General features: G+C 47.1%; 1 long non-coding RNA gene across 2 annotated transcripts in view; it reads left to right on the forward strand.

The window, feature by feature from the left end:
• LOC141995231 (uncharacterized) overlaps positions 1 to 9,495 on the forward strand; it is a 65,929-nt gene extending 56,434 nt beyond the window's left edge. For both annotated transcript variants that reach the window (XR_012641278.1, XR_012641277.1), the window contains exon 5: positions 7,196 to 9,495. This is a non-coding gene — a long non-coding RNA (uncharacterized LOC141995231). The remainder of the gene's footprint in view (positions 1 to 7,195) is intronic.
• The last annotated feature ends 1,068 nt before the right edge of the window (positions 9,496 to 10,563 follow it).

Consider the following 10,563-nt stretch of genomic DNA (forward strand, 5'->3'; position numbering starts at 1 on the left):
CCCAGGCATTGACCGCCCCACTGTGCTCACCGGAAGGGGATTCCTCCAGCATGAAGCCCAGTTCAGCCCTTTCCCTAGTCTGCAACAGTGCGAATGGGCACCCAACAGTGCGAATGGGGTGCATCAACGTTGATGTTGCCGACTTGGCAGCACAGCCAGTGGCCGGCGCAGTGGCCTTATTGGGTTGCATGGGGAATGCCGGTTGTGGCGATGCCCACTTTTCACTGCTCATCGGCCACCACTTCGGAGCAGCAACTGGCGGCACCAGGCTCAGTGCACGAGGCATGCCCGATGGTCGGAGCAGAGGGAACAGTGCCCACCCCTAAGCCTCCCTCCCCCACAGGGGAAGATGCCCTGGAACCTTCCCCAGCACTGCAGTCATCATCCTTGTCCCCGGATAAGGCAGTTGCGGGACCCTCAAGGGCAAGCCCACCAGATGATTTCAAAGAACTTCAGGCCCTGCTGTGTCAGGTGGCTCAGTACGTGGGCCTGGAGGTAGAGGAAATGTCTTCCATCCCTCCCACCTCAAAGAGAGCTGAACAGAAGTACTTTGTCCTGGCAGAGGGTTTTGAGTACCTCTGTACCCACCCTCCCCCAGGCTTGCTGGTGGTCTCTGCGGCCAATGAAAGAGGCAAACAGGGGCATACCAGTTTGACTCCCAAAAATAAAGAGGCCAAACAGTTGGATCTGTTTGGAAGAAAGATTTATTAGATGGTCAGTTTGCAGTTCTGGGTTGCAAACCATCAGGCCCTCTTGCCATTACAACTTTAGCTTATGGGACTCTCCATATGTTCAAGGAGTTCCTTCCACAGGAGTTGGCCCAAGAATTTGGCACCCAGGTGGAGGAGGGCACTGTGGCTGCCAGGTGCTCCCTCCAGATGACGTGGTGAACTCAGCAGCCAGGATGGTTGTGTCGGCGGTGGTGATGAGGCACAGCTCTTGGCTTCTGACTGCAGGTCTCTCCCAGGAAATGCTGACCTCCATCCAAGATCTCCCATTGGATGGGAATGGTCTCTTTTCAGACCAGACTGATGCAAGGCTGCATGGACTGAATGCATACCAGGGCAACCCTTCTCTCACTGGGAATGCATACATCGCAGCCTGTGAGGAAGCAGTTCCTGCTGCCCCCGCCACCTAAGCTTTGGCAGTCTCTCCAGGGGCCTGCAAGAAGGAGGGACAGAGATGCTAGTTTCAGCCACTGTTGCCCTTCTTCCTCCCATTCACCCGCACAGCCCAGTCCAGCAAAACACTCCAGGGACCAGAAGCGCTTGTTTTGAGGGTGTGGTTCAGAGCGACGCCTCAGTCACTGTCCAGGATCCACCCTGCTCTTTCCTCAACAGTCTGCGTCCCTTCTGTTCGGCCTGGTCCCAAGTCACCTCCAACCACTGGGTGCTGGATATAGTGTCTCACGGTTACACTCTGCAATTTTTGGCTGCCCCTCCCTCCCACTCCCACTCCTTCCTGTCCTTCTTCAGGGATGCTTCTCATGAGCAACTCCTCGTTCAGAAGGTTGGGAACCTCCTGAGCCTGGGAGCAGTGGAGGAGATACTTTGGAACATGAGGGGAAAGGGATTCTACTCCTGTTACATCCTAATCCCAAAGGCAAAAGGCTGCCTCAGGCCCATTCTGGACCTGTGACGCCTCAACAAGTCTATAGTATCCCTGGCGTCCATTATCCCCTCCCTGAATTCATGAGACTGGTACACCACCCTTGACTTGAAGGACGCCTGTTTCCACATCTCCATAGTCCAAAGTCACAGGCGTTTCCTCCGGTTTATAGTGGACGAACGCCATTTCCAGTTCATGCTGCTCCCCTTTGTCCTCTCATTGGCCCGAAGGGTTATTACCAAATGTATGGTGCTGGTGGCCGCTTACCTCAGATGTCGAGGGGTCCAGGTCTTCCCATACCTCGACGACTGGCTCATCAAGGGAAGGTCCCAGAACCAAGTACAGAGAAGCCTCCATCTGGTGCCTTCCACCTGCAACGACCTGGGCATGTTGATAAACGAAAAAAAATCCACCTTAAGGCCAGTCCAACGCAGAGTTCATTGGTGCAGTTCTTGACTCCATGCGAACCAGAGCCCTCCTCCCAGAGGTGCGTTTTCAGGCCATGTCGAATCTGATCTCCTATGTGAGGAGCTACCTGCTCACTATGGCTCACACCTGCCTGCGGTTGTTGGGCCACATAGCTGCCTGTACTTATGTGGTCAATCATGTCTGGCTCCACCTCCAGCCTCTGCAAGCATGGCTGGCATGGGTTTACACCCCCAGCAGACCGATCTAGACCGAGTGGTCAGGGTGCTGGATCACATCCTGTCATCCCTGGATTGGTGGTTGGATGCCAGGTCGGTATTGCAGGGAGTTCCCTTCGTGACCCCTTTCCCATCGTTGACCCTTGTCTCCGATCCTTTGGACCTTGGCTTGGGAGCCCACCTGGGCGAGCTGAGCACCCAGGGCCGATGGGTGCAGGACGATCAGGCCCTCCACATCAATGTCAGGGAGCTCAGAGCAGTTCGCCTGGCCTGCCAGGCCTTCTTGCCCCACACTTGAGGGGCAAGGTGGTGAAGGTCCTGATGGACAATACCGCCGCGATGTATTATATCAACAGACAGGGTAGAGCCAGGTCATCAGCCCTCTGCCAAGAAGCTCTCAACCTTTGGCACTTGTGCGTGCCATTTATCTGGTAGCCGCACACCTGCCTGGCACCAAGAATGTGCTAGCAGATCGCCTCAGCAGAACCGTCTCATCTCACCACGAGTGGTCCCTCCATCCGGAGCCAGCCAGTATGATCTTCTGGAAGTGGGGCACTCCCCACGTGGAATTGTTCGCGCCCTGCCAGAACAGGAAATGCCATGTGTTCTGTTCGCTCCAGGGGATGGACGGGGTTCCCTGTCAGATGCTTTCCCACTTCCATGGTCAGGGGCCCTGATGTTCACCTTCCCGCCACTGCCATTGATCCACAGAGTGAAAATCAAGCGGGACAGGGCGAGGGTTATTCTGATAGCTCCCGAGTGGCTTCGCCGGCACTGGCGCGGCACGCTGCTGGACCTTTCGTAGCCAAGCCGCTGCGACTCCCTCTCTGGCCGGACCTGCTGTCTTAGAATTGCAGCAGTCTCCTGCACCCAAACCTGGAGGTGCTGCACTTCATAGCATCTGCTGCGTGGCTAAATGCGGACAAGCGGGAATGCTCAACCAGAGTGCAACAGGTCCTGCTGGGTAGCAGAAAGCCCTCCACCAGAGTGACCTGTTAGGCAAAGTGGAAAGAGTTTATGTGCTGGGTCTCAGATCGGTGTGTCTGGGCCAAACAGGCCTCCCTGCAGGTGATCCTGGACTATCTCCTGCACCTCAAGCTCCCAGGCCTGTAACTGTCGTCAATCAGGGTCCACCTGGCTGCTATTTCAACTTTCCACTCTCCGTTCCAAGGCAGGTCGATCTTCACTCACGACATGACGGTCCGATTCCTGAAAGGTCTGGAGCATCTTTACCCATGTGTCTGGGATCCAGTCCCTCCCTATGATTGGAACCTCGTGCTGTCAAGGCTCATGGGACTTCCATTTGAGTGTCTGGCTTCCTGCTTTCTTCTTCTCCTCTCCTGGAAGGTGGCGTTCCTGGTTGCAATTACGTTCACCGGCAGAGTGTCTGAACTCAGGGTGCTTACGTCGGAACCGCCCTATACCATGTTCTACAAGGACAAGGTCCAGTTGTGGCCGCACGTGGCTTTCCTGCCCAAGGTAGTTTTGCAGTTTCATATAGGCCAGGACATTTTCTTACTGGTCTTCTTTCCGAAGCCCCATAGTTCCAAAGAGGAGCGCAGGTTACACATTCTGGATATCTGGAGGGTGCTGGCTTTTTATATCAACAGGACTAACTTTCCATAAGTCAACACAATTGTTCGTTGCTGTAGCAGACAGGATAAAAAGTCACCCAGCATCTGCTCAGAGAATTTCATCCTGGATCACAGCCTGCATCTGATACTGCTACAAGCTCAAAAATGACAGGAGGACTTGTGGCACCTTAGAGACTAACCAATTTATTTGCGCACAGGCTCACAAATGTGCCTCCACCGACGATAGTCAAAGTATACTCGACTAAAGCACAAGTGTCATCAGTGGCCTTCTTGGCTCAGGTGCCAATCCAAGAGATCTGTAGATCTGCTACCTGGTCGTCTGTCCACATGTCTACATCCCATTATGTGCTGACCCAGCAGGCCCGGGATGATGCTGGCTTCAGCCGGGCAGTGCCGCTAGCTACAAAACTGTGAATTCCAAGCCCACCTCCATTGGCACTGCTTGTGAGTCACCTAGAATGGAATCGACATGAGCAAGCTCTCGAAGAAGAAAAAACTGTTTCCTACCTTTCGTAACTGTTGTTCTCTGAGATGTGTTGCTCGTGTCCATTCCATTACCTGCCCTCCTGCCCCTCTGTCTGAGTCGCCGGCAAGAAGGAACTGAGAGGGCGTAGGGTTAGCGGCGCCTGATATACCGATGCATGAGCGCAGCACTCAAGGGGGCACCACAGCCGACCCTATGGCCACCACTAAGGCAAAAATCTCCAGCAACCATGCACTTGGGCGCCCACACAGCTCTAATGGAATGGACGTGAACACCACATCTCGAAGAATAGTTAGGAAAGGTAGATAACCGTTTTTTGTTTCCTCCTGTTTATCCTGCATGTGCCAAAAAGCTGAGCAAGAAAAATAGTTAGTGAACTACAACAATACTTACAAATAACATCCCAGTGTCAGTTTTGGTTTCAGCCACGCCCTTTCCCCTGACTCAGCCAGCCCTTGATTAAATATTGTAAATGCAGTACCTGTATTAACATTCTTGGAAACCTTATAATAGAAACTTTATTGACACATTTGTTATAGTCCTATAAAATGAGCTGATATGACCATCTGGCTTCAGAGAGGGACAGACACTAATTTATTTTAGGTTAATACCCTTTCATTCTGTAGCCTGTCACTTTTTATGGATTCTTCATTTGTAGCAGTCTTGCGCTCTGTTGTACTCACACTTTATGATCTTGTCATTTTAAGTCCTTGCATGCTGGGATGGGAATGAGCACTTAAAAGCACTGAGTTTAATTACACTCTCAGTTGTTATTAATTAGTCAGGCAAATTAAGTGGATATTTAATTAACTATGTTATCACTTCAAGATGGAAGCAGAGTCCAGACACGTTAAACTGGTATTGTGTTCATTTATCTCAATTAGTCAGATAGTGTTGAGTAAATCAGGTCGCTTAGTTACTTAACGATACAACTAAGTTATTATTTATGTTGCAGTACAGCCCAGAAGCCCCCATCCATATCCATGCCCCATTGCGCTAGGTGCTGTACAAATACAGCTCTAAAAACCTCTATAAGATATGGCCTTTCCACTCCATCCACACAGCTACAGCTCTTACCTCATATCGCAACTACCACATTATCATCTTCGGACTTGACAAGTGTAACCCGGCCCTGCTTATATCCATTCAGAATGCTGCTGCAAAAATTGTTGCCCTAGCTCATCACTTTGACCATGTCAACCCTTTCTTTGTATTTCTCCATGGGTTCCACACATCCAACACAAACTACTTGTCTACATGTTCTAGGCCTTTTACAGACCCATCTCCATCTAGCATAATCTCTCTCATATGCTCTTGAGGTGTTGACTCCTGCCTTTGCTCAGCCAGCAATGCTAGCCCTTATTGCCCACTTGTTAAATGGTCAAACAGGTACTGTAATGCTTCCCCCTGTGCTGTCCTTGTGGTTTGGAGGAAATCTCCACAAACATCTGCAACACAACTTCATTGTCCCCCTTCAGATCCCTTCTGAAAACTCTCTTTTGCTGTGATGCCTACAAAAATCTTGATGTTTAGGCAGCTGATGAGCTGTGATCCCAGTGTATCATGTTGACCAGCATTGTATCATTTCTTTGTGTTCCCTTGTCTGCCTGTATCCACCAGTTGTCTCTTGACTGTGTTATGTGGATGGCTTGTCCTACAAGGGAAAATTTTACCAGTTGAAGAATAATACTGGTATGGTTAAACTACTGTAGTTATACCAGTATAAACTAAGGTGTGAGATTAAACCAAGCTAGGTAGACCAGTCTAACTCCTCATGTGACTACATTTATTACAGAAGAAAGTTTTTTTTTTCAGTTTAGCTTATATCACTTTGGAAGGGGTACCGCCCCCAACCCCGCCCCCAGCCCTTCCACGCAGCTGCATCTCCTGTCTGGGGTCTGTACAGCCCCACCGGAGGATGGGGCTGGGGGCAGTACCGGTACAGCCGCGCCAGAGGAGCTGTCGGCGCAGGGCGCTGGCTCCTGGGAGTGTCAGCCCCACGTTCTGCTCCTTTCATCGCTGCAGTTCCCAGGAGACCCCTGCGGTTCAGCAGATACCGATTTCTATCCACAGATATCCACATCTGCGGATAGAAGTTTGTATCTGCACAGGGCTCTACAATTCATTCTTGAAAATGTGTCTTTCCAGTATGGCATACCGGCAATAAATGTCTTAATGGTATGGCTTACCTGACCATACCAGCTTACTTGCACTACTGAATCCAGTGTATAATAATGTTCTGTTTACGTGAGTTGCATATGAGAGCTTGTTCTAGCATACTGACGTTTTAAATTAAATGGGTTTAGCCAGGAAAACAAGAGCCATTTGAGGAGCAGCAGCTTGGCAGTCCAGCCACGTCATCAATCATTTACTGCATCTCGAGGAGTAAGGCACCTGGACCCTCAGGAGCATGATGAATTGCCACTTTCTGACAAGTCATCCTGCCATGCCCTGACTTTCCAGCAACCAGACATAGTAAGACTTGTGGTGGATTCTAGTTAGCTCCTTAGTTAAATGGGCACTTTAGACACCCCTGCCTCCAAAGCAGATTGGCCTCTGCTAAGAGGCCAGTGCTGGGAAGGAAGAGGCTGAACCAATGGCCTTATTCCCCTTTGTGGGTATTGTTTGTTTTAATAATAATGTGTGTATAAAACCATTCCTGAAATGGCAGTTTTTGTCCTTTCATCCATAGACACTCTTTGGAGAACTTAATTTGCAGTGATCTAGATTAATAGTTTAAGGCCAGAAGGGATCATTTGATCATCTGGTCTGATCTCCTGAATATCACAGGACATTACATTTCAGCTACATTTCATTGTGTATTGAGCATGAGAACTTGAGTTTCACGAAAGCATATCTTCCAGAAAGGCATCTGGTCTTGATTTGAAGACCTCAAGAGATGAAGAATCCACCAGCTCACCGGGTCACTTGTTCCATTTGTTAATCACCTTCACTGTTAATTTGAATTCCTCTGGCTTGAGTGTTCAACGAGCAAGAGCTGGAGTGGCAAAGACTGGTAACACAATGACCATGTGGAAGCTGAGGAATTACCCTGAATGGGAACATGGAGAGCCTAGACACGCATTTGAACACTGCCCGATGCAGTGCCCCTTGTCAACATGCTGTACCTTGGAGGAACTGTTTGAGATACATGACACAACCAGGTCTTGGCTGTGGTTCTGGAGTGACAAGCTACAATGATGAGCCAGCTTTTCTCAGCTAACTTAAAGAGCCCTTTAGACTCATTAGTTTCTCCCTGTGAAGTTACCCAGACACTATAATCGATTCACCTCTTAATCTTTTTGATAAAGATAAACAGATAGAACTCTTTAAAGTCTCTCACTGGAAGGCATTTTCACAAGCCTTTAAATCACTTGCACAGTCTCCTTTAGGTTTCTCAGTCATGTTTGAGTACCAAGGAATAAACTTCCAGGATTCTAAAAAAAAAGAGCAGAATGGGAGGGGGCATGAGAGAAGAGAGCAGCTGGCACAGTTGAGACCTATCAATGTTTGAGAACTTTTAAGAGAGTATAAAGTACCCTAGAGTTATTTTTATTAAAGTAAATAAATGATTTAGCAAACTACTAGCTCTAATTGCTGAGTAAGACCTAGGGAGTGGGAATATCAGAATAGACAATAGTGAAAGAAATGAAAAAACAAATGAACAAAGAGAAATGAAAGCCAAAGTATTGTTTTGTCATCTTACTGAGCAGCTATCAGAGTTTCTATAGTGTTGATTTTCTTCCATGAGTTCACGGTCAAATCTTTTTGCTTTCAAGAATATTTTACTTCTGGATTTTCTTTACTAGCTGCATTGCTGAGCTGACACTTCAAAACAAATACATCTTTTCTAAGTACATTACCCTGAACTTTACTAGGAAAAGGACTGAGGCAGAACTTTCTCAAGCAATATAATGTGTATAGTGTCAAATGCTTTTCTTTTTAGTACAGAAATAACAAAAGCTTATGTCCACCGATGATGAGTGACTTTTTGTTGTTGTTGCATAAAAAAAAAAAGAGAGAGAGATCTTTTCCCGTCCTTCCACTCCGGTTCTGTAGCAGTTACTGTTCTGCCTGTTGTAACTTGCATTTCATTCCCTTTATGTGGCATTTAGGTAGCAGCATTAAAGGTGCACTGGTTCTTCCTTGAAATCCAGACCCAGCCATTTTGAAATTCTTCTTTTCAGAAGCTCTGTTAGTTCTTTGAATTGTCACCTGAAATTCTCAAAATTTGAGCATTTTTAGCACTGACCTGATTTTTCTGGCAGTTCTGTTCTTTGTGGTCAGCTATAGCCTTCAGCTTTTCCAATTGGTTTGATCTTGGTTGCCATTCTGTCTAGCTTTTTCTGTGCCCATTTTGTTGGATCATATTAAAGATCCATATTAAAATCACAAATGAGTTTGATTCCCCCTAGTTTAAATTCCAGGGTATTACTAATTAAGAGGTCTCTTGGTTTTTGGTACTGTTTCTCTCCCTCTGTGTGTGAAACTTGCAAGCTGCTAATTGTGTTAGTACATTCTAAGACAGAGTCTGTTCTCAAAGCAATTCTTCGTAACAACAAGTCCTCACACAGAGAGAGACTCAAAGCAATACTCTGTCACAACCCTTTTGTTGTATTCATCTCGCTTTGTTAACAATTGTGATTAAAATAGAGATAGAGGATGTATGTGGATGGATGCTTGGTGTGGATAATAACTGAATGATCAGGGAGGTGCCAGCCTAAGAATCTAGTGTCCATCGGCTGAAGAAGGCGTCAAGTGGAAATAATCAGAGGACCCCCGGAAGGCAGACTGGAATCCACCCAACAGCCTCAAGAATGGGAGAACAAAAGAACAAGATAACATCGGGCAGCACGGAGCTGTCAGGAATGTGCCATCTGCTGATTGATTCAGCAACAGCATGATGAAGCAATTCCCATAGACTGGCATAGGAAGAAATTCCTATAAAAATGGACTCTAGAAAGTGAGAACTTTGGGGTCTGATTCTGCAAACCAACTTCCAGGAGCATCAGATGAGCATCTGACAAGGCTCTGCTCCCTCCTCATGTCCAGGCCACCTGGCCAGTGGCTTGGCATGAGCAACACTAAGGCTGGTAACTATGGTAACAACTTAGCAGAACCTGTGTGTGTGTGTATGAATGAATGTGTGAATAAATATGAGATTGAATGGAATGTTATAGCTATAACTAACTGCTTACTATGATTCTTTCTGTATTCACAATAAATGTGGTATTTTGCCTTTTCCCCTTTAATAAGATCCTGTTGGTTTTTATTTTATTGGTATAACATTCAGCTTTTCCAATTGGTTTGATCTTGGTTGCCATTCTGTCTAGCTTTTTCTGTGCCCCTTTCATCTTCATATCGATCATCTCTCAAGTTATCATCAGAAGTTGTTACTTTAAACTCTGTGGAATCAGTGTGGGCTCGTGGATAGGAGACCAAACTGAGAATCAGAAGAAATTATTCTATTCCCAGCTCTGCCAATAACTCACTGACAACTTGAAAAAGTCACACAATCTCTGCCTAAGGCCTGGTCTAAACAGTTGGTTTATTTATTTTTCTTAAACTGGTATAAGTATTTTGGGTAAACGTGTTCCTCCCCCTGACCCCACTAAACATAACAGTTGTATTAGTACAGTCCCTAACCTGGATGCAGTTATATTGGTATAAAAGAGCCTTGTATCAATATAGCTCGCTCCTTTATGGGAGGGGAATAAGCTTATATCAGAAGGTAGCATCTTTCCATGGATGTAACTGCATCCGCACTAGTGGGTGCGGGGACGGTGTACTGCTTTAACTGTCCTGGTCAAGTTAAAGCAGTACAACACCCTCCTGCAACCCTGGTAGCACCATGGCTAAGGTTTTCTATAAGGTGTGTGTACCAATGGCCTTAACTTCCCAATCTGTAAAATGAGGAAAAAATGGTTTCCCTCCTTCATAGAACACTTCAAAAGCTATAGCTGAAATGTGTTATGTAAGTGCTAAGTGATGATGTTACAGATTCAAGAGCCAACTGTATTACCCAGTACCTGGAATTTCTTTTGCAGGCTCAAAAAGAACAGGAGTACTTGTGGCACCTTAGGGACTAACAAATTTATTAGTTATTCTGCTCTGTAATGGCCCTATGGATAGCCAGACTATTTTTCTGCAGTTAAGAGTCTAAGAAGAGGAGGGTCCAACTGTTTCTGCTTCATGATGGGAGAAGAGCAAAATCAGGTTTCTATGGTTTTGG

Source organism: Natator depressus, chromosome 10 (genome assembly GCF_965152275.1).
Source record: "Natator depressus isolate rNatDep1 chromosome 10, rNatDep2.hap1, whole genome shotgun sequence".
NCBI classification, from domain to species: domain Eukaryota; kingdom Metazoa; phylum Chordata; order Testudines; family Cheloniidae; genus Natator; species Natator depressus.